This window comes from Cervus elaphus, chromosome 9 (genome assembly GCF_910594005.1).
Source record: "Cervus elaphus chromosome 9, mCerEla1.1, whole genome shotgun sequence".
Lineage (NCBI taxonomy): Eukaryota > Metazoa > Chordata > Mammalia > Artiodactyla > Cervidae > Cervus > Cervus elaphus.
Window position 1 is genome coordinate 32,042,347 of NC_057823.1, and position 27,581 is coordinate 32,069,927.

At 37.4% G+C, this 27,581-nt stretch overlaps 1 long non-coding RNA gene across 2 annotated transcripts in view; it reads right to left on the reverse strand.

The window, feature by feature from the left end:
* The window catches only part of LOC122699836, a 74,882-nt gene extending 49,550 nt beyond the window's left edge, over positions 1-25,332 (reverse strand). For both annotated transcript variants that reach the window (XR_006342689.1, XR_006342688.1), the window contains exons 1-3: positions 24,743-25,332; positions 23,557-23,668; positions 17,074-17,200 (exon numbers count right to left, since the gene is read on the reverse strand). This is a non-coding gene — a long non-coding RNA (uncharacterized LOC122699836). The remainder of the gene's footprint in view (positions 1-17,073; positions 17,201-23,556; positions 23,669-24,742) is intronic.
* Between the last annotated feature and the right edge of the window lie 2,249 nt (positions 25,333-27,581).

A 27,581-nucleotide genomic window follows, 5' to 3' on the forward strand; every position in this document is an offset into this window, starting at 1 on the left:
TTATTTCTATAGACTATCATGGGATATAGAGAAGAGAAATCTTTAAAATTCAACAAATTTCTTAGCAAAAGAGAATAAAACGCTAGTTAACCTGGGTGCATGCATGCTAAGTCACTCTGGTCTTGTCTGACTCTCTGTGACCCCATGGACTGTAGCCCACCAGGCTCCTCTGACCATGGGATTCTCCAGGCAAGAGTACTGGAGTGGGTTGCCATGCCCTCCTCCAGGGAACCTGGTTGGGCTGTATCTAATTATTCAGCTCCTTGCTACATGAAGTGTGTGTTCAGGGATCAGCATGATGGCCGCCACTGGGAACATGCTAGAAACGCAGAACCTCTGATGTCACTGGGCCTCTTGGAGCAGCATCCATATTTTAACAAGATCCCTGTGGGGGATGGTTACGTGGACATTAAATTTTGAGAAGCACTAATATAGCTATGTTTATGACGTTAGAACCATAGAGAGAATGCAACCCAGTGTATTCCATGTATGTCTTTCCTATAGCCCACAGAAAATGTCAACTTGCGTTTGATACATATTGTATGAAGTCTCAGGGCTAAACAACTAAAGGCCAATGAATCTCCTTGACACAACTTGGGAAACATGTTTTCTCAAATCTTTGAATCATCAAATATTTTGAAAAAAAAATTAGAAGGTAAGAATCAACACATCCAATTTCTAGCTCTTTCTTGCCTGTATTTGTTTCCTGAGGTAAATAAGTTTTCATCTCTGTATTCATTCTGTGCTCCACACTGTGGTGGGTGGTTGGGATTTAACACTGGACAAAACAGACATGGTTCTCTTAACTTCAGTTTACTATGGATAAATGGAAGGGCATTTTAGTCAAAAAAGTAGATATATAAAATTTCATGGTGATTTGAAAGAACAGTGAAAGTGAGCAGTCTGTTCAGTATAGGGCAGGATATACGGTGAATACACTGGGAAGAGAACGAGACACAAGTATGCATTCTTTAGCATTTGGTCTCATGCAAAGATCAGCCATCACAAATGTTGGGAAAGGGAACTCATGAGCCCGGATTTTAGAACTACTTCCCTGGCCTCGATTGGAAGAATGGATTTAAGAAAAAAAAAAGGCTGAACACAGGGGTTTCTGTTAAAAGGGCATTGAAGTCATCTAATGATGAGATGGTAAGAACCTGAAGTGGTAGGAAAGGCAAGACAGAAAAGGTACAATGTCTAAACCAAGGATAAGGAGTGTATGCCCCAGCGGTGGGGAGGCAGAATGGGGAGAAATAGACAAAGCTTCAACTAATTCCAAAGTGCCTAGTTCAGTTCAGTTCAGTTGCTCAGTCATGTCTGACTCTTTGCAACCCCATGGACTGCAGCACACCAGGCCTCCCTGTCCATCACCAACTCCCAGAGTTTACTCAAACTCATGTCCATTGAGTCGGTGATGCCATTCAACCATCTCATCCTCTGTCATCCCCTTCTCCTCCTGCCCCCGATCCCTCCCAGCATCAGGGTCTTTTCCAGTGAGTCAGCTCCTCACATCAGGTGGCCAAAGTATTGGAGTTTCAGCTTCAGCATCAGTCTTTCCAATGAATATTCAGGACGGATTTCCTTTAGGATGGACTAGTTGGATCTCCTTGCAGTCCAAGGGACTCTCAAGAATCTTCTCCAACACCACAGTTCAAAAGCATCAGTTCTTCGGTGCTCAGCTTTCTTTATAGTCCAACTCTCAAATCCATACATGAGTACTGGAAAAAATATAGCTTTGACTAGATGGACCTTTGCTGGTAAAGTAATGTCTCTGCTTTTTAATATGCTATCTAGGTTGGTCATAACTTTTCTTTCAAGGAGCAAGAGTCTTTTAATTTCATGGCTGCAGTCACCATCTGCAGTGATTTTGGAGCCCAGAAAAATAAAGTCTGACACTGTTTCCCCATCTCTTTGCCATGAAGTGATGGGACCGGATGCTATGATCTTAGTTTTCTGAATGTTGAGCTTTATGTCAACTTTTCCCCTCTCCTCTTTCACTTTCATCAAGAGGCCCTTTAGTTCTTCTTCACTTTCTGCCATAAGGGTGGTATCATCTGCATATCTGAGGTTATTGATATTTCTCCCAGCAATCTTGATTCCAGCTTGTGCTTCATTCAGCCCAGCATTTCTCATGATGTACTCTGCATAGAAGTTAAATAAGCAGGGTGACAATATACGGCCTGATATACTACTTTCCTGATTTGGAACCATTTTTTTGTTCCATGTCCAGTTCTAACTGTTGCTTCCTGACCTGCATATAGGTTTCTCAAGAGGCAGGTCAGGTGGTCTGGTATTCCCATCTCTTTCAGAATTTTCCAGGGTTTGTTGTGGTCCACACAGTCAAAGGCTTTGGCATAGTCAGTAAAGCAGAAGTAGATGCTTTCCTGGAACTCTCTTGCTTTTTCGATGATCCAGCAGATGTTGGCAATTTGATCTCTGGTTCCTCTGCCTTTTCTAAAACCAGCTTGAACATCTGGAAGTTCACAGTTCACGTATTGCTGAAGCCTGGCTTGGAGAATTTTCAGCATTACTTTACTAGCTTGTGAGATGAGTGCAATTGTGCAGTAGTCTGAGAATTCTTTGGCATTGGCTTTCTCTGGGATTGGAATGAAAACTGACCTTTTCCAGTCCTGTGGCCACTGCTGAGTTTTCCACATTTGCTGGTATATTGAGTGTAGCACTTTCACAGCATCATCTTTTAGAATCTGAAATAGCTCAACTGGAATTCCATCACCTCCACTAGTTTAGTTCATAGTGATGCTTCCTAAGGCCCACTTGACTTTGCATTCTGGGATGTCTGGCTCTAGGTGAGTGATCACACCACTGTGATTATCTGGGTCATGAAGATCTTTTTGGTGTAGTTTTTCTGTATATTCTTGCCACCGCTTCTTAGTATCTTCTGCTTCTGTTTGGTCCATACCATTTCTGTCTTTTATTGTGCCCATCTTTGCATGAAATATTCCGTTGGTATCCCTAATTTTCTTGAAGAGAGCTCTAGTTTTTCCCATTGTATTGTTTTCCTCTATTTCTTTGCATTGATCACTGAGGAAGGCTTTCTCATCTCTTCTCGCTCTTCTTTGGAACTCTGCATTCAAATGGGTATACCTTTCCTTTTCTCCTTTGTCTTGTGCTTCTCTTCTATCCACCACTATTTTTAAGGCCTCCTCAGACAATCATTTTGTCTTTTTGAATTTCTTTTCCTTGGGGATGGTCTTGATCCCTGCCTCATGTACAATATACAAAGTGTCTAGTAGGGCAGTTGTAAAGAGTGATGAAGCTGTTAACTGGGAACAATATCATAGTGGAAGGAGTGAGTTTGGAACAAGGAAAGAAAAGAGATGATGAGTTTTACTGAGTATGTTTGGTTTAGAGGTCTGAGGATATTTTGTGGAGACCCTGGTTGATAGGAAGGAATGAGGATCTATTCTTTGGACAAGATGACAGATTAAGGACAAACTAGTAAACCTCTAGTATCAAAATGGATTTTGCTAACGTTTTGAAGGTCATAGACATCCAAGAAAAGACTTCTGATGATAGTATATGTGCACAAACACTTCAGAAAGAACATTTGGAAGTGTAGTTAGCATGGATTATTTTAATTCTAAAATAACTTTAATCTTCAAAGCAGAGGAGACAGAGGAGAAAAGTCAGAAGTAGAGAGACCATTTTGACAGCAGTAAGTTACTACTCCACAAACTGCAAAAGAAAAAAAAAATATGTTTCATGGACAAAAAGAGGGGTTTATGGAAGGTTTTTGTATATCTATAATCAGCTTGTCAGAGACCTGTGTTTTTGTAATTTCTACGTTTAAGGGGTAATGATTGCAATGTGTCTCACCCTTCAAACTTTTTATTAGTGATGAAATATGCTTGGAATGCCCCAAACTCTCATTCCCCAATCAAGTGTCCTGTGTGTTAGCTCTCACTGTATTGATTGACATTTGTCCCTATGAATAGTAAACACATATGCACTTCAGTGCATATCAGTAACTAAGGAGAAATGAGAGAGTACTGCAAAGTGAGACAGGAATCTCTCCCCTCTCTGCCTCACTGTGCAGTCACAATAGGAGAGCCAAATAGTAGAATCCTTTACCTATTCGATTCAGAAACTCAAAGGTAAACCCACCTTAGATAACCTGATGTTCTTTCTAGCTGCTCACTGCCTCCTTAGTCACAATCTTCTGATGGACAATTAAAAGTATGGCAGAGACTAGAGCTGTACATTTTTATTTAAAATAAGCACTATCATCAGTAACAGAGAGTGTGCTTGCCTTTGTAAGACAACTATCTAGATATGCTTGCCTCTGCTTGAAGCAGCACTGGACTCCCCACTCCTTTGAGAGTGTAATGCGCTCTCCTAGGACAACAAATCCTGACTTTAAAGACTTGGCAGAAATAAATGACTTAAATGGACTTTGAGAAACACGCCACGGTTTTATCTCTTGCTTACCATCATGTGGGGAATGCTTGGGCTCTCAATTAAGAAACAGATATGTTGTCACTCACCAGAGAGCATTGAGTGTTATTTCTGATGGGTAAGCTACAGAAAAGAGTGCAGTGCTTCTATCTCTCTTTCCCTTTCTCTCTCCTTCTCCTCCTCTTTCCCCTAGGGTCTTTCTCTCTCACTCACTTTCTCTCTCTCTCTCTCTCACACACACGCACACAATAAAGAGGGAAACCAGAGGAAATGATGAGTGTACAATGTAAGTCAGAGTTAGCTGCTTTAACCTTTTGTTACTGAGAAGGAGCAGACACAGTGAGGGGAGAGAGAAGAAAAGAAGATTGAAAGGGTAACAAACAGTGCCGTGAAAGCAACCGGGAGCAAAGGAGGAGTGCAGCAAGGCTAACACCCTGAACTGGGGCCCGATTCAGAAGCAGGGTCAGCTTGGTGTAGGGGAAGAAAGGAGGTGGGACCCATTGAGACAAACAGTGATGAAGTGTGAAACCAAAGTCAGCAACGACACCGGTGGAAATCAATTCAGCAGAGTATTTTTCAGTCTGACACGAAGCTAAGCAAAGGAGCCTCCCTCCTCACTCTGCCTGCCTTTGTCTTCCAGCAAACCCTGCAGGCTGATATGATTTCAACAGAGCCCTGGAGACAGAGCGGGTGGGGTGAGAATGGACAGTGGAAGGAGGGCGGGCATGCAGAGCCAGTTCCTAACTAGCATTCAGCATTAGTTCCTTACTAATTGCCAGACCCCGGGGGAACTAGCTCAGCCCTCAGCCTCATTTCCTCACTTGTAAAATGGAGATGATCACGGTACATTCACTGTCGATTTATTGTGACATTTTCACAAGATAATATAAATGATATTCAGTCCATTTTAGCTACCCAATCAACAGCAGATATTATTATTAAATATTGCTAATTATTATTAAAACCATTGAAGTCAGAATCCAAAATAGCTTACATTTACAGATCTGTGAAAAGGACAGATCCTTAGAATGACCAACTCATTTGATCCTTAGACTGACTTTTCCACAGATGAGAATGCTGAAGCACAGCGCAGTTAAGTATAATCACAGCTCTAAGAACTTGAACCTCAAGCAGCTAGATCCAGAATCTTTGCTCTTAAAATTATGCTATATTACCAAAGTGTCCTTGGAAAAAATCTGTTCAGCTGTTGCATTTTATAGATGAGAAAACTGAGTCTCACAAAGGTCATATCATTTGTTCTATGCTACACAGCCAGTCAGGCAATCAGCCCATTATAGAATTCTGAGGGCCTGTTTCCATAGGAAACACTCTTCAACACCAAATGAATAATCCAGGGCCTGCCCTGGAGGTTGAAATGCTTGTTACATTTCATCCAGTTACTTTCCTCTATAGAAAATGCAATGAATAACATTATTTATTCATATCAGATTCATAGTGGGGAAGGCATCTTTGTAACAAAACTTGATAAATTTGTAACTGTTGATATTTGTTTGTGTGATGAATGTAAAAGAATAGGAAGAGAAGAACAGAATCAACTTGTATTAAGTAATCACTATGCTTGGCACGCCATGAACCATGAAAACCGACAACATCTGATCCCACAGATACGGAACAGGTCCTGTGGTCAGAAGGGTCTAATAAGAGCTAGTAAGAATATGATTCTTATTTTAGAAGCTATAAATAAAACAAGCATTTGTACTGATGTTGAAGTGGAAATCTGACTCTCACAGCCTTTGGAATTCACTCAATTTGTTGGTATTTGTTGATTTGGTAGGTGATGAAGAGCAAGCTTCCTAGGTATATGGGCAAGTTTCTTCATATGGAACACGCAACCTCAAGCCCCAGGAACTCTACCTCAAACTGGCATCCCCTTCCTGGGAGAAGTTGCTGCAGGTCACAATGTAGGCAAAAGGTCAGAAAGAGGAAACAGATTCATAGAAAGAATTGCATGTCCTAAAACTACCTTTGGACAAACAACACCAAATAAAGGATTGTTCTCTGCTTTAAGCCTCTCCTTCTTCTGTGTCAGTATAAATCAAGACCCCAGAAGAGCAGTGCGAACCCTCTAAGATGAAAATAAGGATTCCCCAAGATAAAGGCACCAAACTTCAATTTCAGATCATCAAGTGATACCTGCTAAGATGAAGATTCCATGCTCTCTGAACAAGTCTTTGCTGGTGTCTTCATACTCAATAGTCCAATCTCACCATTCATCTGGGTCATAAAAGCATCACAATGTTGTAATACCACTCTTTTTTTTTCATTTTTAAAAAAAATTTTTGAGGTATAGTTGACTTACAACATTGTATTAGTTTCTGGTACATAGCAAAGTGATTCAGATATATATATATATCTGAATATATATATATATTCATATTCTTTTCCATCATAAGATACTGAAAATAGTTCCCTGTGCTATACAGTAGGTCCTTCTTGTTTATCAATGTTATATGTAGTAGTCTGTGTTTGCTAATCCGCAGTTCCTAATTTATCCCTCCTCCTCCTCCCCTTTCCCCTTTGGTAATCATAAATTTTTTTTCTACGTCTGTGAGTCTGTTTCTATTTTGTATATAAGAGCCTTTGGATCATATTTTAGATTTCACATATAAGTAATGCTGCTCTGTCTTTTCCATTTACCTGAAGTGGACACTTTCCCTCTACTGAGCTAACCATTAATGCTTCTAGATTTCAGCTTATAGGTAACAGCAGGGGTAAGGTGGAAGCAAGATTATAGGTATATGATTCACCAGTACACTAGGTGTCTACCAGTACAGAAGCAACCAATAGGGACTTTAGCAAGGATGCCCCGTAAAGAGAAGAGGACAGCTCAATGGCATATGTCCTCTGCACTCTTACACTCTTACACCCTGTGTCTCCTACCATGGATGGCTGTCTGTAGGGTTTCTAAGTGCTGACTCTGCTGAAGCTGAAGACCTCAGCGGGACAAGTGTTATGGGGAGTGATTGATTGAAATTCAGAGCACTTTGCAGAATGATTTGTTTGACATTCCCAGTAGGAAACTCTTGTTTGTTGAACTTATTATTCATTCATGTATTCATGAAAAAAATACAATAAATGCATAATCTCTGCATAGTGCCTCAATGATCACATTGAAATGAGCCCAGAGCTTTGCAGTGCTAAGCAAGGTCTTTAGATTGCAACAGAACAGTTTTACATGGCAATATCATTAACTGTGTCTAGAGTTTACATTATGCTTATAAATCAGCCAGGGAAATTTAACCTGCATTGTAATTTAAGGTTACACAGAGAATCAGACATTAAAAATGCATATGCATAATAATAACTCCTTGTGTGACTTCTTTTTTTTTTTTTTTTGGTTTTCTTCCTACTGAGTGATTTAACAATTACCATGTTGAGATGCAACTGAGTCTGTTCAGCTAGTGTTTGTGTTTTGACTTTTTGACAACTAGAATATAAAGCCAGGGGAAATGCAGAAATTATTTCCAACATCCCTGGGTAACTTGGGAAAATAGCTCTTTAAATAAGCTATTAGAGTAAGGGGAAACATGCTACATTATTTGGAAAACAACTGCTGTTAAACGCTGTGTTTTAAAACAACAGCTATTACTAGACTTAAAACAGCGAGGTCAGAGTGTTACAATGGCACCTTGTCGGTCTGGACCTTAATGTTATATTTACAGTTGCTACAGTGACAGGGTCTGGCCTTCCCAGTGAGAGCAAGGGTAGGGAATACAAGAAAGGACCATCAGAGCACAGGGCCCTCCCTTCAGAATTGAGTGCTTCTGTTGATTATCAAAAAATAAAAAGGAATTAAAAAACTATGTCATTATTCTCTTGTCCCTAAGTTTTCCCTGATAAAGATATCTTTAATTTTCAAATACCCCCAAGTGAACCATATTAATCTCCCAGCACATTAAAAATTTTTTAATTTACCTGACCTTTCTCCCACTCACATGGTACGAGTCTCCTGGAAAACTCAGGACTCATTCTAATTTCAGGATTCAAAGGAGCCAAGACAGCTATCAATCACATAAAAGTACTTCCAGAGGCGTAGGGTAGCAAGACCCCTGAGGTCACTGGTGACCTTGATAATGGTCCAATATTTTATCCATGTCTCTAGGATGTCTGTAGAACTTCTACACTTAAATATCTCACACTAACTACGCATCCGGAGCTGACTCCATGTAGACGATCCTCACATCCTCCACTAGGCATCTCTACCCAATTCTTTATCATTATTAATTATACCACTTTCCAGTTCTCAAAATCTTTACCACTTTGCAGTGTTCTTTCTCTTCCCCACCACTGAAACCACATACATATATTCTCACATTTGTGTCTGTTCAGTCATATGGTCCTCAATAGTCATTCTGGGTTTGTTATTCCATTTTCAAAATAACTCATCTAAATTAACCTGTGTTATCACCTGACCTTCTGCAACAACACCCCAAGAAGATATTTCTGTCTTCAGTATCTGCACATGTCAACATACCCAAAGCTGCTGAAGATATTTTCTTTAGTATATGGTTACACTACAAGCCTCTGAAGCTTATAAACATTGTAATGTTTTTCATCATCCACTGTTTCAACTCAGAAGTTTCCTGCCTAATTTTGAGGATGTTTGTCAAAGTTCTTCACTCCTTCCCTCTCTATCTCGTTATCCCGCATAATTTTCCCTTCTCAATAGCATGTTTTGCATGTGTTGTCTCTCTCTGCATATAATGCTGTCTTCTTTCCTCAGCCCTTTTATTTTCCTAACCTTCACTAAAAATTTCCACCTACTTTAAAAATAATAAAATGTATTATGTGAAAGAAAAAATAGGCACAAATTTGGCAAATACACCCCAAAATGTTAAACAAATTTTAAAACATTAGAAGTGAGAAAGGATCATAAATAAATGGGGAAATTTTCCAAATAACAAAATAATTACAGATATAAATATATGAGTACATTTTAAAACCTAGATGAAATGAAAAATATTTAGCAAAATGAAAACTTAGAAAAGCTAAAAAATCCAAATATATCAGTCCAATATACAGATATATATGTACATACATATATATATATATGGAGTCAATTTGTTCTATACAGAAACCAACACAATATTGTATATAAACTAAACTTCAGTTAAAAAAATTTTTAAGACAATCCATGATATCAAACCTCCTCCACCTCCTAAAAAAAGCATTTGATACAGATATCTTCTTGGGAGACTTAAGACACAATGTATAAATTCAAAATTAAAAAAATTTTTCAATAACATGTAAAAAAATTTTTAATGTCCTAAATAAATTTGCAAATTACCAGAACTGATATTAAGTCAAAGAAAAAAAGGATTAAAACATTATATGCAAGCCTCACTTATGCATGCAAATATAAAATTCCTAATTAAAATATTAGTGGAATTATCCAAAAATGTATTAAATGAATAATATAAAGTAGGATTTTAAATATCAATGTCACTATTAGTAATGAAATTCAGTACATCAACAGAATTAAAAACTAGAAAGAGAATTTCCACTTCTGCAATGGAGTAAATGGTAGCAGACTTGCTGCCCCCACTATAAGTAAATAGAAAATGGGATAATTTACAAGAAGCATCTCTTTTCAGACATTAAGCACCAGGCAGCACATGACTGTGATCCCTGAAGAGAAGGAAATTACTGAGGCAAGTCTTACAGTCATACTGTCTTTCTGGCTGTAGACCTTTTTAGAAAAAAAAAATCATAGTTCATAGAGTGGGACTCCAAGCAAATCACACCAAGTGGCTCAGCAGCAAAGAATCTGCCTACACAGATTCAAGTCAATGTATGGCAAAACCAACACAATCCTGTAAAGTAAAATAAATAAATAAAATAAAAAAAAAGAATCTGCCTACAATGCAGGACATATGGGTTCAACTCCTGGGTGGGGAAGATCCCCAGAGAAATGGCAACTCACTCCAATACCCTTGCTGGGAAAATCCCATGGACAGAGAAGCCTCCAGGCTACAGTTCATGGGGTTGCAAAGAATTGGACACGACTGAGCACAGGCACACATGTTACAAAGCCAGGAAGCAAAGAAATATAGGGAATTTTTAATCTAAGCAATCTCCAAGTTCACACAGAGCTGAGAGATATATATGTTCTGCTAAGTCATAATGAAGAGACCTCACTGATAGCCCAGCGTACTAAGGAAAGATCTCCAAAGGGTTGTTTGAATAGCAGAGCCAAATCAGCTAAATAAAAAGAAAAACATCAGGAAACTTGAAAACATAGAGTTGCTAATTATCCAAACTGAAACACAGATGAAAAGTCAGAACTAATTATACACCATCTATTAAAAAAAAAATCTATGACTTTAAATAAAGTTATGGAATGATTAAAGGTGAAACAATGGAAATAAATACATGAAAATTTAATTTAAAATAATGCTAGAGTAGTAATATTAGACACAATAAATTTCCAAGCAAAGGATATTACCAGGAATAAAAAAGATCATTTCAAAAGATAAAGTTGAGGATTTGAGAGGATAACAATCCTAAATTTTTATGTCATCAATAGCAGAGATTAAAAATACATAAAGCAAGCATACACAGAAATGGAAAAAGAAATAGAAAAATCCACAACTATATACAGAGATCTCAACACCTTTTTCTTAATGATTGAAAGAGTAAGTAGATAGAAAATCAGTAACAATATAGGATATCTGAAGACTACTATCAATAAACTCAAGCTAACTGATATTTAAGGAAGATTCTCCTAATAACAGCAGAATATACATTGTATCCAATTTCACACAGAATACTTCCTAAGATAGATCATAATCTAGACTACAAAATGAGTCTCAATACATTTAAAAGAATTCAAGTCATACAAATTATGTTTTCTGGCATATGGAATTATATTAGAAACTGACAGGAAGAAATCCCCCAATACTTGGAAATGTAATAGCCACATTGCTAAATAATTCGTGTGTCAAAGAAGAAATCACAGGGGAAACTGAAAACTATTGATATCTTGAACTGAATGAAAACACAACATATCAAAATTTATATACTGCAACTAAAGCAGTGCTTAAAAAGTAATTTATAGACATAAACTTTTATTAGAAATAAAGTAAGCTAAGTTTCTACTTTAAGAAAATAAGAATAAATCAAACTCAATATAAGTAGAAGGAAATTACAAAGATAAAAGCAAAAATCAATGAATTAGAAAACAGAAAAACTAATAGAGAAAAATGAATGAAACAAAGCACTGTTTCTTTGAGAAAATCAATAAAATTAATAAAACTTTAGCCAGGCTGGTCAGGAAAAACAGAAAAAAAAAAAAAAAGCTACCTGTAGCAGGGAGAAAGAAGGGACATACCTACTAACATTAAAAACGTAATAAAGGAATATTATAAATAATTTTATGTCACTAAATTTGACAACCTAGATAAAAATGAATAAATTAACTGAAAACAGTGGAAAACTGGAAACAGTGTCAGACTTTATTTTTTGGGGCTCCAAAATCACTGCAGATGGTGATTGCAGCCATGAAATTAAAAGACGCTTACTCCTTGGAAGGAAAGTTATGACCAACCTAGATAGCATATTAAAAAGCAGAGACATTACTTTGCCAACAAAGGTCCGTCTAGTCAAGGCTATGGTTTTTCCAGTGGTCATGTATGGATGTGAGAGTTGGACTGTGAAGAAAGCTGAGCACTGAAAAATTGATGTTTTTGAACTGTGGTGTTGGAGGACTCTTGAGAGTCCCTTGGACTGCAAGGAGATCTAACCAGTCCATCCTGAAGAAGATAAATCCTGGGTATTCATTGGAAGGACTGATGCTGAAGCTGAAGCTCCAATACTTTGGCCACCTCATGCGAAGAGCTGACTCATTGGAAAAGACCCTGATGCTGGGAGGGATTGGGGGCAGGAGGAGAAGGGGACGACAGAGGATGAGATGGCTGGATGGCATCACCGACTCGATGGACATGGGTTTGGGTGGACTCCAGGAGATGGTGATGGACAGGCAGGCCTGGGATGCTGCAATTCATGGGGTCCCAAAGAGTCGGACACGACTGAGCGACTGAACTAACTGAACTGACCAACATTTTAAAATGCGTACGCACTGTGACCCAACTATTATACTTCTAGATATCAAAATATAGAAATAGTCTAACATGCACACAATAAGAGGAATTATTGAGGTCAACTACACCCAAGGATCTGCAGTATGCAAACTTTAGGTTCAAATCCTACTTCCAACTCTGTTAACTCTGGGACTCTGGGTAAGATGCAAAATCTCTGAACCTCAGTTTCCTCATCTATTAAATAGAGGTAATAATAGGAGCTATTTTACAAGTTCATCAGAAAGAAAGAATCAAATAATTCATGTGAAAGGTTTAACACATTGTATGGCACAACATAAGCTTTCAATTAAAAAATTTGTCTTTGTACTCTGCTGTGGTTCCCAGAACTTAAAACAGGCCCATCGTATCACAGGAGATTCCAAAATACTTGTTGAATGAATTTCACATTGTTACTTCACCAGCAGGCCTCAGTTCCTCTGGGAAAGCTCTGTGACGGACCCTGTCATCTCTCTGATGTGCCTCTCAGCCCCCCACCCTTCAAGGATGAAACACTTATTACCGAGATATTGGGAGTGCAGCCGGTGGTCCACTGTCAACCCTTTCAGGAACTGTCTTAAATGAAGAGAGCCAACTGGTCCAGGGACACACCCGAGTTCCAGGGCAGTCCACATCAAGTGACTTGTTGACATGAGGACTGAAAGCCCAGACCCACCGTCCCAACTTAGTAGGGCTTTGAGAAGTCATCCTATCTTCAGAATTCCCTAGAGGATCACCTGATGTGTCCACTAACACAGCATTGCAAATGCTGCCAAATCTTATCCTGCCAAATCCCACTTCTCTTCCTTCCCTCTCAGGAGTTCATCCCAAGAACATGCCTTAATAAATGCCCTAAATGCTAATCTTTGAAATGGCTTTTCAAGGAACCTAATCTGTGACAGTCTCTGAAACCTAAATATAATTTAGCACAAAATCCTTTTTTACTGTTCTAGTGTTTTTTAATCACAATTTGTGAATAATATTAAGAAAAATAAAATAGCAATTTTGTGATTATTTAATATCTCCTTGGTGCAAGCTAAGCACAGAATCTGCTTTTGTTCAAAATGTCATATTTTGTTTATCATAGAATTTTTAAATTTTATTTTTTTAAAGTGTATAAAATATTATTTATCTTGATTGCATGAATGCTCAGTCACTCAGTCATGTCCAACTCTTTGTGACTCCATGGACTGTAGCCCAACAGGCTTCTCTGTCTAAGGGATTTTTCAGGCAAGAATACTGGAGTGGGTTGCCATCTCCCCTTTCAGGAGATCTTTCCAACTCAGGAATCGAACCCACCTCTCATGTATCTCCTGCATTGGCAGATGGATTCTTACCACTCAGATACCTGGAAAGTCCCTTGTCTTGATTACTGAGCTTAAATTTGGGGCCTAAGACAAATGGCTCACTCACCTCGCCTGGTTCCAAATCTGGCAGGAACCATATATTTTTATTATTGTTTATTTTGTGTTTTGTGTTCATTTTTGGCATACATAAGACAATATCTGACATGTAATAATCCCCCAAAATATTAGATAAATAAATTAATGAATTAACTGCAAGGATTTCCATCACAATGCTAGTTGTGATAGAAAAATATACCAGTAAATGAAAGTTTTAATTATGATACATTCATGCTATGTAAAATTTTTCAAAAGGATAAAACACATGTATACATATGCTAACATGAGAAAAGTTCTAATACATATTGACAAGTTAAAAGTCGTATTCAGAATAATGTATATGGTGTATCATAAAACATAGATGATAGACAAAGAGATGCCTGAATAGAGAAATAGTGCATTACATAGTAAATGCTAACAGAAGTTATCTTTGGATAAGTGAGTGGAATAGTAAGTTGGGGGAAAGTTATGAGGGAAAATTTATACCCAATACTGTAAGTAATTCTGAATTATTTGCACTTTCAGATAACTTGTAATGATATATATTTTTTTAAGCTTTTTAGAAAAAAATTCAAAAAATTTACCACCTCCTGAAGCCCACCTTGAGGGAATACTGTTGAATACCACCTAACTGTGAGCCTCCTTGGCCTGCTGCACTGGGCCCCCACTTATTTTCAGGGTGAATTGTAAAGTTCAAGTAACTCACATCTATGTATATTCTATCTCATCCACCAGATTGAAAACTCCTTTGAGGATGAAGCTTATACTTCTGTTTCTGATGTCTTTCCAATAAATTATCTCAACAGTATTCTATCCAGAGTTGTATCTGACTACCTCAAAAATGTGAGGCCATGTGGGTCTTGTTCACTGTATTTGTATATGGCACACACATCAATTACTATGGGATTTCCCTTTATATACATGCAAGAAACTAGAGTGTGTAGGCAGGTGAACCAAAATCATAAAAACAGTTAGGAGCCATACTTAGACATTCTGCAGGCTACATTCCCATAGCAGTTTCTATGTACCAATACTACTTATGCTAAAAGTAATACAATATCAAAGGATATGACTTAATGCCAAGCTCTAAGAGGAATGCCTCTGACACAACATTCAATCTAACATGTTGTCAAGCAATTTCTATTACCTGTAAAATGTTCCCTAAAGTATTGAGTCAGATTAAAGAGACAACAATAACTAACAACAGATTTCAAAGTGAGGTGTCTGGTACAAGGATTTAATCTTTCTTCATCTAATTCCTGACTCTAGAGAACATTCAACATGTTCCTTGGGATCCTGAAATTCCCATGGGGAGTGGATAAGTGATGCCAATAGGCATGACTGAAGATCTGGAGGAGACAAAGTCCTCAAATAACCTTCAAAGAACCGGGTCCGTGGAGGTTTACCATTATGTTTCTCTTTATAAATTTCCTGCAGCTTCTATCTACACTGGATTACATTACAACATATTCAAAGTTGACTTATGCTCGTGCACACCCTGAAATAAATAGAGTATGTGCTGACATGAGTTTAAATCTCCGAATGTAGAAAGATTCAATATGTCAGTCTTACTGTAGTATTACCTGCTGACACAGCACTGAATTTAGTGATCAACTGCACTTAAAATTTCACTGTTCTCATGCTCGCATTCAGATATAGAATCTAGTTTTCTTATCTAGATTGCAAAACTATTTGGATTCTAAAATTTGGATAGTAGGATGGGGAGGACAAGTGCATTTAGAAAAAGTAAGTGGATATGGGGGAGGTTTGGGAATCTGACATCTGAAACGGATAAATTTTAAAAGCTCTTCTTAACTTCCAGCTAAAACTAGTCATCTTCATTTAATGCTCCTATTAAAAATAAATGTGATGTAACTGCAAACATGTTAAGATTAACCAATACCCAGAAGACAAAAAGGAGCTTCCCAAGTAGCACTAGTGGTAAAGAACCCACCTGCCAGTGCAGGAGACGTAAAAGACACAGGTTCGAGCCCTGGGTCAGAAAGATCCCCTGGAGGAGGGTATAGCAACCCACTCCAGTATCCTTGCCTGGAGAAGATTGTGGACAGAGGAGCCTGATCGGCTACAGTCCATAGGGTCGCAGAGTCAGACACGAATGAGTGACTTAGCACGCATGCACACAGGAGACAAGAAACAGTCAGAGTTTTCTGGTTTACAGTGAAATAAGTATGCTTCAAACTATTCTTTTTAAAAATAAAAATCATCACTTGGCACTTACCATTTGTTCATTACCCATCTGTCAGTACTTCAGTTGTGCTGTGCTGTGCTTAGTCGCTCATTTGCATGTCACTCTTTACAACCCCATGGATGTAGCCCATAAAGCTCCTCTGTCCATGGGGATTCTCCAGGCAAGGATGCTGGAGAAGGTTGCCATGCCCTCCTCCAGGGGATCTTTCCAAACCAGGGATCGAGCCCAGGTCTCCCGCATTGCAGCCAGATTCTTTACTGACTGAGCCACCAGGCAAGTGACTGAGTAACCTGAGTTACGATTTCTCAGATCACCAAAATTTATTTGTGTATTTTATATTTTTTCCCTGAAGGGAGCTGAAAGTGCATATGATAAGTCAATACACACATAAAAAGCACAAAGAAACCAAACAACATTTAACATACTATTTAAATAACCAACACCCAATTCTGCTTGGGACATTTTAGACCTAATGTCCGCTCAGAGAAATACTGATTCATTTTAATAAGATTCAGGGCACAATCAGACTGGAAAGACACACGAATCATACCAAAAATAAGCACAATATTAATTAACAAACTGGAGACATTCATATCATCAAACACAAAGGACACATTTTGGATGAATCTGTTTTACAGGAGAATAGTCAGTTACTCAAGGCTAGAGGTCCTAGTTTAAGACTGAGGACTGTTTCAAGTATCTGTTCCCCTAGAAAATTTAAAATAACAACCAAGATGTTGAAGGTTTCCACCCACTGGGAAGATAATAAGGCCAGTAAACAGACACATAAATAATGATACAGGTGAGAAAACTTCTTCCTCCCTCCCTTCCTACAGAACCCTTAACTTAAATCCAAAAGAGTAACGAATGGCTCCATCATAACATCAGAAGTGAATTCTAAATGCAAAGTCGTATGTTTCTTGAACAGCAGTTCTCCCCCTCCACTTACCAAAATCATTCTGGAAGCATGATGAGAATAAGTAAGGGCTTTGGCTTCAGAAAAACATATTTCTTTTCTTTTCATCTTCCTATTTTTCAGCCAGTTAGTCACTTTTGTTGAGCCTCAGTTTCCTCATCTGTAAAATAGGGACAGTAACACTTTACTTACAACATTTGAGGATCAAATGAGATGTCTGTACAGCAAAGCACATAATACGTTGACCCTGTACATGAGGTTGCTCAGAAGGCTTACTTCTTCCTATTGTTTTCATTTTGTATGATTGTGTCTTTACACAGTGGAGCATACTTTATTCATAACAAGGGCATCAGCAGTCTCTACCATACTGGGAAATCTTCACAGGTACAAAGAAGCATCTCATATTACTACATTAATGAATTATAACTCTGAGTTACCAAAATGATGACCAAAATCATTCACTTAGTGAGGACTCAAGTTTCTGAGTCCAAATTAATATTTATCTCTTCTATTATTAAATAAGTAACTAATTGGGTAAATTGGGTAAAATGTTGAAAGAAAAGAAACTGCTATTAAAGACATATCATTTTGATCAAATGAACTAAGCTTCCCTGATTTTTACTTTATTATGATGTATACAGAAATACACATGTCAGTGTTTCAGTGCTAGCTTCCTTAATGTTCTATTTTGGAGAGATTTTTTTTTTTCAAATGTTCCTTCCTTAAAAAACTCTGACTGATTTAAGCTTGTTGCTTAGAACAAAATACCAGAATGACAGTTAAAATACTGAAACTCTTCATATATTAGGAAGACAATAAATACCACCAACAAATGTATAAATAATAGAACCCAGAAGACATTTCTGAAAATTTCTTCCTCTTCCCATTCCCACCGAACCATTAACTTACTTCCCTGAGGCATTTGAAAGAGTGACCGGAGTATTAAAAGTGAAAGTGTAGCAAGGTAAGCAAAAAGGAAACAACTGATTCCTCTGGAAGAAAAAAATAAAAGGTGTCAGCACTTAACCAAAGTATGTATCCTATGTATGCACACAAAAGCAAACTTTTACAGGGTTCTTGGCTTTATAAATACTAAAAGAAAGGGGGGAACGCGTGTAATAACTACAGCCCTCTCATTAAAAACAGTTTGGCAGAGGAAAGATGAGTCTCTGCTAAAAGAGCAAATAAGACCTTTTGGGGCCCAACATCCAAAGCCTATCTGACACAGAGGGTTACAGTATGCCACTTAAAACGATGTGCTTCCTGCCCAGGAAATGATATGGATGGCAGGACCTGACTGGGTCTAACACTGGTATAATGGCAGGCTCTGAAGGCTGCTTTATTTGGTAATTGTTTGGGAATAGGTCTCTATACTAGCTACATAATTTCTCCCAGGGATGCTATATCATCTGAGGGCTTCAAGTTCTATTCACCTGGAAAATGTAATCTACAATGAGGGGAAAAGTGTACAACAGCATGACTATGATGTCTCTACAAGGGGAAAACGCCTGCAGTAAAGAACAGCATGCTGATTTAACTGCTGCTGTCAACATTTGCCTCCCGTGGGCCCCAAGGACTAATACACTCTTGCAGGGAAGCAAATTTGGGTCTTATAGACGGGCAAAGCTCCTAGAACTGATTATTCAGTCTAGTCCCCAGGAACTCTTAACACATTTCATATTTTTCAATTTGAAAGAATGGTACTACTTATCTAGAAACCTCCTTTCTCCCAGAAATATAATCCATCAACAAATATATGACATCAGCAAAAAAAAAAAAAAAAAATAGGAGAATTAGATGTCTTCTTATTTACTGTTTCCTTTTCAGCATCCCATACACAGATATATGTCTAATAGCCAGCAGCCTGTCTAAAAAAAACTGATTACTCAGCCAGACTATTCTTGCCTGACCCAGTGAACACCTCAGTAAAATATTGCTCAGTTGAGGTCTCAAACCCTACCAGTTCTCATGACCAGCTTCACAATAGAGTTCATCCCTGGACATTCTGATTTTAGAAAACTGATTTAAAAAAAACACACACATGAACTAAGAGAGATGGATATAAAAATTCAAGTTGTTCAGATGGGTTTTTAGCTCTGGTTAAAAGTTCTGATATATTGGTAAATTTACAATTTTCACCATGATATTATCACTTGATATTACCACTTGTAATTTAACACTTGTTTTAATGCTATAAATTGTCCTGAAACTTTTAGCCAATGATTCAGACGAGGCCAGAGCTAGAAGGAGCCTTAAACAAACTGTCACTCTTTGAAACAGATATATACACCTAACTCTACCAATTTCTATAAAAATTTAAAATTCTGAAGCAAATAAACAAAAATCAAAGATTACACACACCAAGCAAAGTAAATCAGACAGACAAAAACAAACATCATATGTTATCATTTATACATGGAATCTAAAAAAGAATATAAATGAAATTATTTACAAAACAGAAGACTAATAAACATAGAAAATAAGCTTATGGTTATGTAAGCGGAAAAGGGGAGTGGGAGATAAATTAGAAGTTTGAGATTAATAGATACACACTACTATATATAAAATAGATGAACAACAAGGACTATATAGCACAGGAAACTATATTCAATATCTTGTAATAACCTATAATGGAAAAGAATATGAAAATATATATATATCTGTATTTGTGAATCATTTTGTTTTTCACATGAAACTAATACAACATTGTAAATCAACTAAACTTCAATAAAAAATGAAACATAAAAAACTTACACATACAAACTGAAGTGAGAGGACGTTGATTAATCATAGAACACTAGCCTGGGTCATGAGAAAGCTAGTGTAGCCCAGCTAATTTAGGCAAGCTTCTCTCTCATTTCACCTCACACACTCTGCTTCCTTGAAGCTCCAGACACTGTGCTAGGCCCACAGCTACAAGAGTGAATAACACCAACTCCTTGCTCTCAAAGACCTCTCTGTTTACTAACTTTCAATTAAACAGAGATAAAACACAAACCTTTACATAACTCATAATAAGGGTACTAAGTGAGGAGTATATGAGTAGTAGGGGATGGAGAGAGACAGGAAACCTGATTCTCCCTCCAGACGACCTTGGACTGGTGTAAAGATTTAAAGACATCTCAAGCACAGAGGAATTCACACATCTCATGTCATGTGATAAGTGAAGGTTCTGGCCCCAGAAAATTGATAAGGGGATCAAATGATGTCATTTGTTTCAACAGATAAATAAATTACTGATTGATTTAAAATTTGTGAACATTTTTAAAAACCTATAACATGGTCAGATTTCCTGAGAACAGGATGTGTGTGTGTGTGTGTGTGTGTGTGTGTGTGTGTGTGTGTGTGTGTGTGTAGGTGCTCAGTTGTGTCCAACCCTGTGAACAGGATAATCCATCCCAATCCATCCTCTATACTAGAGTGTGTGTGCTTGCTAAGTTGTTTCAGTCATGTCCAACTCTGCAACCCTGTGGACTGTAGCCCACCAGGCTCCTCTGTCCATGGGATTCTCCAGGCAAGAATACAGGAGTGGATTGCCAGGTCCTTCCCCAAAGGATCTTGTCCACCTAGGGATCGAACCCAAGTCTCCTGCGGCTCCTGTGCTGCAGGTAGATTCTTTACCACCGAGCCACTGGAGAAGCCCCCTCCAGACTACGTGGCCCGTCAAACAGGGGCATCGTCACCATGCGCGGTTACAGCACACTTATGCCACGATGGACATGGAGGGTGGACATCTATGTGCACTCAGGGAAATAGAGGGATTCCATTGGCCAACACCAATGGCCACCCAGACTGTGATGCTGCAGGCATTAGACTCCTCGTGAGATGCTCATTTCTCAAACATCATGGCAATAATCTTACAGGGTCGAGAAATTCAATGAAAGCAACTCTTTCCAACTGAAGTTATTGTTCAAGGTATTTGTGCCCAAACTCTCTTTTTAACTCTCCTTGATAAATGGTATTATCTGAACCCCTCAGTGCTTTTTGTTTCTCCCCATGATTTTACATCAAAGAGCCATTATCAAATCATGAGAAGCAGAGTATAAACTCAAAAAACCCTTCCATTCCAGACCTGAATGAAATCCTGAAGGACAATGTCCATGACAGTTTTCTACAGGATTGTGACCGCCATAGAGCACACCCGCCACCCTAAACTCCCCTCCCCACGTGCCAATCACTCCCTTCCAAGACAACCCCGACAGCATTATGGTTACATCCTCAAAAAAAAGAAACAGGAAGTAGGAGTAAAAGTCACTTGATACCCAATCAATCAAGTTTTATCTTTTCTTTCTCCTCTCCCATTCACACTTAAATGTTATCACATAATATCTATATTTAAAAGTTTATGTAATGGTTCCTCTGGTATCTATTACTGAAGTGAAACAATTTTTTCTTTTAACTAGAAAAGATTCCATTCATGTAGTTATTGTTCTCAAATGAGGTATTATAAGGTCTCTCTGACTCTTCAGAGACATGGGTTACCTCTCAGAAAGAAGAGAGGAAAACACTAAAGCAGCTTTAAAACCCCCAATTAAAGTCTCTTTATTGAGAAATCATGCTTGCTTATGTTCTACACCAGAAACGCCTTTTGAATATTCATTCATTTACCTATAAATTTAAATAGCTACTATGTGCCAGGCACTGTCCTAGATGTTTAGCATACATCCGTGAACAAAAAAGGCAAGGTCTTTGGCATCATAGATCATACATTCTAGGGACTTCCCTGGTGGTCCAGTGGTTAAGACTTTGCACTCCCAATGCAGGGGGCATGGGTTCCATCCCTGGCCAAAGAACTAAGATCCTGCATGACACACGACATGACCAAAGGAAAAGAAAAATCTTACATTCTTACAGAATGATACCAGGTTTAGGATAAAAGTGATATTACAAAGAGAAAAAAGGATACACCTGTTAGTAGCATTGGGGTCACTGTTTGTCCATTTGCAATAAAATAAAATTAGATCTCTACCTCACACTGGACATAAAAATCAGTAATAGGTAGGTAGAAATTTTTTAGAATAAAAGACAGAAGAACATCTGTAGGAACTTAGAAAATAATTTCATAAAAAGGACATAGAGTAAAATCCACATTATTATATTTGATTATATAATAAGTAAAAGCTTTGGCAAACAACAATAAAAATGGAGCCACAGTTTGGGAGAAGGCATACAATCAAGAAACAATTTGTATCCAGGATTCACAGGGCATTCCAACAAATTGATGGAAAACAAAGACTGAAAAATCTAGTTTTAAAAATCGGTAAAGAATATGAGCAGCAATTCATAGAAGAGAAAACCCGGATAGCCAATTAATGAAAAGGTGGTCAGCCCCCAAAGTTACAAGGAAAATGTAAATTAAAATACTGAGATACAATTTTATGCCCATTAAAGTAGCAAATATTAATATTTAAAAGTCAGACAATATCAGGGGTTGATGAAGCAGTGTAGCACTAGAACTTCTCATTCATTGCTTAGGAGAGAGGAGCTTGGTATTCATGCATTATAGAGCGACTTGGTAATATCTAGGAAACTTAGATAACATGTGTGCACAAGGAGACCTGTATGAGAATGACCCTCATATTACTGTGTGCAAAAGCAAAGGCTCAGAAACAATTCAGTGCTCTGTTACAGGGGACTAGATAGATTGTAGCATATGCAACAATGGAAAACTGCAGCTGTTAAAATGAATACATGGGGTCTACATATAATTAACATGGAGAGTTCTCAGAAACAGTGTTGAAAAAAAAAGTTGCAGAAGGAAACCCACAGTATAACACAGTTTTAAAATCCACAAGTATTTGTTAAACAGTCATGGAGGTTTTGGAGTAAGAAATGGCAATCCACTCCAGTATTCTTGCCTAGAGGATCCTATTGACAGAGGAGCCTGATGGGCTACAGTCCATGAGGTCGCAAAGAGTCGGACACAACTGAGCAACTGAACACACACGCACACACACACACACACGGAGGTTTAGATCTGTACAAAAATATTTTACAAACTATCAACATGAAAGACATTAAATTCATGATAGTAGGTATTTCTGGAATGGGGCAAGAGAATAGAGCTAGGGAGTATTCTTAACTCTTAACTGTAATTTTTTTTAGAATCTCCAGTAAAGATGGCAAAAATCTTATAATTTAATAAACATGATCACAGATATCTAAGTGTTCATACTAAACTCTATAATTATCTACAAATGTAAAGTATTTTATAAAAGCATTATTGATTTTTAAAGCAGAGAAAAAAATAAAATTAGATGAAATTTGTTCCTTTATACCTAATATAAGACAAAAAGAATTTGAGATGGTGGCCTCACATTATTGTCTCTAAAAAAAGAATTTAAAGAATGGAGCCACACTCTTGCCACTTTCCACTTCCCCCCACCCCCACTCCCAAGGTGACACATTCACCTGGATGTCACTGCAGTGGTTAACTGCTGGCTGCCAATTACATACAAAATCCTTTTGCTATTGCCCCCACCACCTAGGATTGTTTGAAACCATGGAGAAGCCCACCTTCACGAAGAGTCTGGAAGCAGGACAGAAAATACTCAGTTTTGCAGTCAATAGGGAATAAACTAATAAAATTCACTGATCATTTTCCATCTTTTGATATCTTAGTTTCCACCTGGTAATTAAAAAAAAAAAGAATCAAAGTGTGGTTTTGTCCAGAGGGAATATATCACTAACTTTTGTTGCTGTTGTTTAGTCGCTAAGTCATATCCGACTCTTTGCGACCCCACAGACGGTAGCCCACCAGTTTCCTCTGTCCATAGGAATCTCCAGGCAAGAATACTGGAGTGGGTTGCCATTTCCTTCTGTAGGGGGTCTTCCCAACCCAGGGATCGAACCCATGTCTCCTGCATTGGCAGGAAGATTCCTTACCACTGAGCCACCATAGACTAGAAATACATAGTAATAATATTAAATCATTATTCCCCCAACTTTTTCCTCGCAGGAAAGTTCTTAACCCTATCTTAAAGGTTTTTTTAAAACAATGATCTAATTTATTCAACTGTAACTTCCATAGTTAATAAATTCATGTGTCAACTTGTTTTAGGCACTTCACACTGCTTCCTTTGTGAAACGACATCATACTCATGATGGTGAAAAAGATGGTGAAAAGATGAAATGACATCATCTTTACCTTTAAAGGTGAAGAATTTAGTACAATCTTATTTCCCACATTACACTGATCTTGGCCAATATAACCTAAGGTTTTAAACATAAATTGTTTTATTACACTTTTACATTACAGATCATATCTTTCAAAGATGATTTTTAATTTGCTCAAGGATTATCTAGACATCTCTATATGTTTAAAGTGTATTAATGGATAATATAGTCTTTCTATAATGACTTCCTCTTCCTTTACTTCTTATTTTTGACTTTTGATCAGTAAGAGCCACGTTTTCCAAACTTTAATATGCATATCAATCACCTAGGGATCTTGTTAGAATGCAGGTTCTAATTTCCAGAGGTCTGGGGAGGGGCTTGTGATTCTGCATTACTAACAAGCTCCCAGGTGATACTGATACACTGCCTTTGATCAGCAAGGAGCCCAAGTAAATTTTTCAACGATGTGTCGGTAGTATGTTTTCTGTGTCTTAGCATATTTGAGAACGTTTTTCTATTGTCTATACATATGAATAACATTTTCACTAGGAAGAGAATACTTGAAGCACAGACTTTTATCACAAACCTCTTTGATAGATGCTCTATTATCTTCCAGCACTTGGTGCTTCAGGGAGTTCTGAGGCGTACCTTATTTGAGTCCCTGGAAATACAGCAGCAGTTTTTTCCTGCTAGGAAGCTTGCAAGAGATTTTCAATATCATGTAAGTTCAAATTTTCACCACGAAAAAAAAAAAAAACTAGATGAATTTGTATTTATATTCAATTTGGTTTTAAAAAAGTGAACACTTTTAATTGAAACTTAAGTTTTTCAAGCTTATGAAAAAACTTTTCTTCATTTCTGTATGACATTTGCCCTATATTTTTATATTTATTTATTGGGAATTCTTATTTTCCTTATGTTGAATCATCGCCTTTATTCTCTGTACCTATTTATTTCATCAATTATAGTCAGAGAATAAAATCCCACTTTCAATACTGATAGAAAGATAGTAAGATAATAAGGATATAATGATTTGAATACTGTTAACCAACTTTATGTAACTGACATTTATCCAACGGAATGTCATGCATTCTTGCTATTAAAAACATTTGAACAATGAGAATAAAAGAACTGTGGCTATACTTGTCAATGACCCTTAGAAATAAGGTTTAGGGAAGGGGAAGGCATTTTATAAACAAATACCTTCACTATAATATTGTTTTTGTAAAAACAAGCAAAACTAAACAATACGTTGCTTAAGGGATATGTATATATGTACATATATTTATCATAGACGGATCATGAAAAGCAAGCAAAAGAGGAATACAACAAAATTCATTATACTGTTTACTCTTTGGAGAAACGAATACACATACATTTAAAGTTCTTGAATGTTCTACTTTTAAAAGTAGATAATCTATTATTTTTATTTCATTATTATCATAATCATAATCAAATATTTAAAATCCCAGTCACAGAACCAGATCCTACAGAGGCTCAAAAACAGGTGGAGGGAATGATCAAGTGAATACCTCTATAAATCTACTTCTACATAATAGCAGTGAAAACCTAGCAAAATTTACTTGAATTAATTCAATAATTTAAAATAATAATAAATTCAGAACTCTAAAATTTAACCAAAGGTTTCAACAATCTTGGAAACCTCTATTAAAGAAATAATTCAAAATCTCAGTAAGAACAGAGGACTTTGGGAATTTTAACTTGACCTACACCCCAACCTCCTTCCCAAGCATGCATGCTCGGTATTGTCTGTTTGTGACCCTGTGGACTGTAGCCTGCCAGACTCTTCTGTCCATGGAATTTTCCAGGCAAGAATAATGGAGTGGGTTGCCATTTCCTACTCCAGGGGATCTTCCCAACCCAAGCATCGAATTCGTGTCTTTAGTGTCTCCTGCACTGGCAGGCAGATTCTTTACCAGCACACCACCTGGGAAGCCCCCCGAGCTCCATGGGAGCCTTGAAAACCCACAATCTTTCAATCAACATCAACAATAGCCTTACAGAAATAAAGCACGCTAGGTTTGAAGAGCCTCAAAAAGCCACATACCCAGAGTACTGACACTATTTGACCTCACAGCAAATTGAAAAAGTGCCAATTTGCAGTGTGTTTTTATTATTTGACCTAATTAGTAGCTCATTCCATAGAAAAAGACCTATCCTTATAGTGTCTGTCAAAAACAATCAGTGACAATTATTTACCATTATAACTTCCTGAGGCCATGATACCCCTTTGAACAAACAAGAACTCGGCCAAAATTTTAAAAAGATCTTAGGAATGAGATGTCTGATGGTGGCAGGAGGTAGGCACAACAAACTCTGACATATTTCTGAGGATTTAAAAGACCAAAGTCATGTGCAGGGCTATGCACGTGCCCAGAAAAGACCTATTCATGCACCTATCTCTTACCTCTGGCTGACCTTGAGACCCTCTCCAAGCAGGAAATGAAGGCTAAGGTAAGAGCTATGGTTGAATAAGGGTTGACGGTGTGGTCCAACACATACACAACTCCTCAACAAAGAGTGGAAGACTTATTGCTCCAAGTCATTTAAGGAAATCTCTAAGCAATCATTACCTGACCACTAAGTTAACCAAGCAAAGACTTCAGCAGTCGCATAAAACAGGGAATACATACTTTACAGAATTAGTTTAAGAAAGTCGCAAAACAAACATATAAGCAAAAACAACAACAACAAAAATACAGCAAGAAAAACCCTTGGGTGGCAGGAGGTGGGGATGCAGATGTGATTTCCAGAGTTATAACATTATGCTATCTAAAACATCCAGGTTTTAACAACAAAAACAAAAATAGCAAGACAAGCAGAGAAGCAGAAAAGTATGGCCCATACATAGGAAAAATAGCAGTCATCAGAAACTAATCTGAAGAGGACCAAATGCTGGACTTACTTTATGAAACCTTTCATTTTTATTATCATTAATCATTATAAGTATGTTTAAAACACTGTAATCCCTGTATAAAGAATGGTCAAGAGAATAAGAATACAAACCGAAGACTAGGAGAAAATAGTCACATAAAACATATCTGATAAAGGAAATACATATCTGATAAAGGAATATATTTAAAATATACAAAGAATATTTAAAATTCAACTATAAGAAAATGAATATTCCAATTGAGATTAACAGTTGATTTCCATCAGAAAGACCTCAAGACAATGGGTTGACATAAGTAACAATGCTAATAAAAAGATTTAACCAAGAATTCTGTATTCAGAAAAATTATCCTTTAAAAATGAAGGAGAAATTAAGATATTCCCAAATAAACAAAAACTGAAATAATTCATCAATATCAGATCTGCCCTACAAGTTAAGTTAAAAGTTAAGTTAAATGAAAAGACACAGGGGAGTACTTGAGTCCAAGTGAAGAAATTAAAAAATACTGATA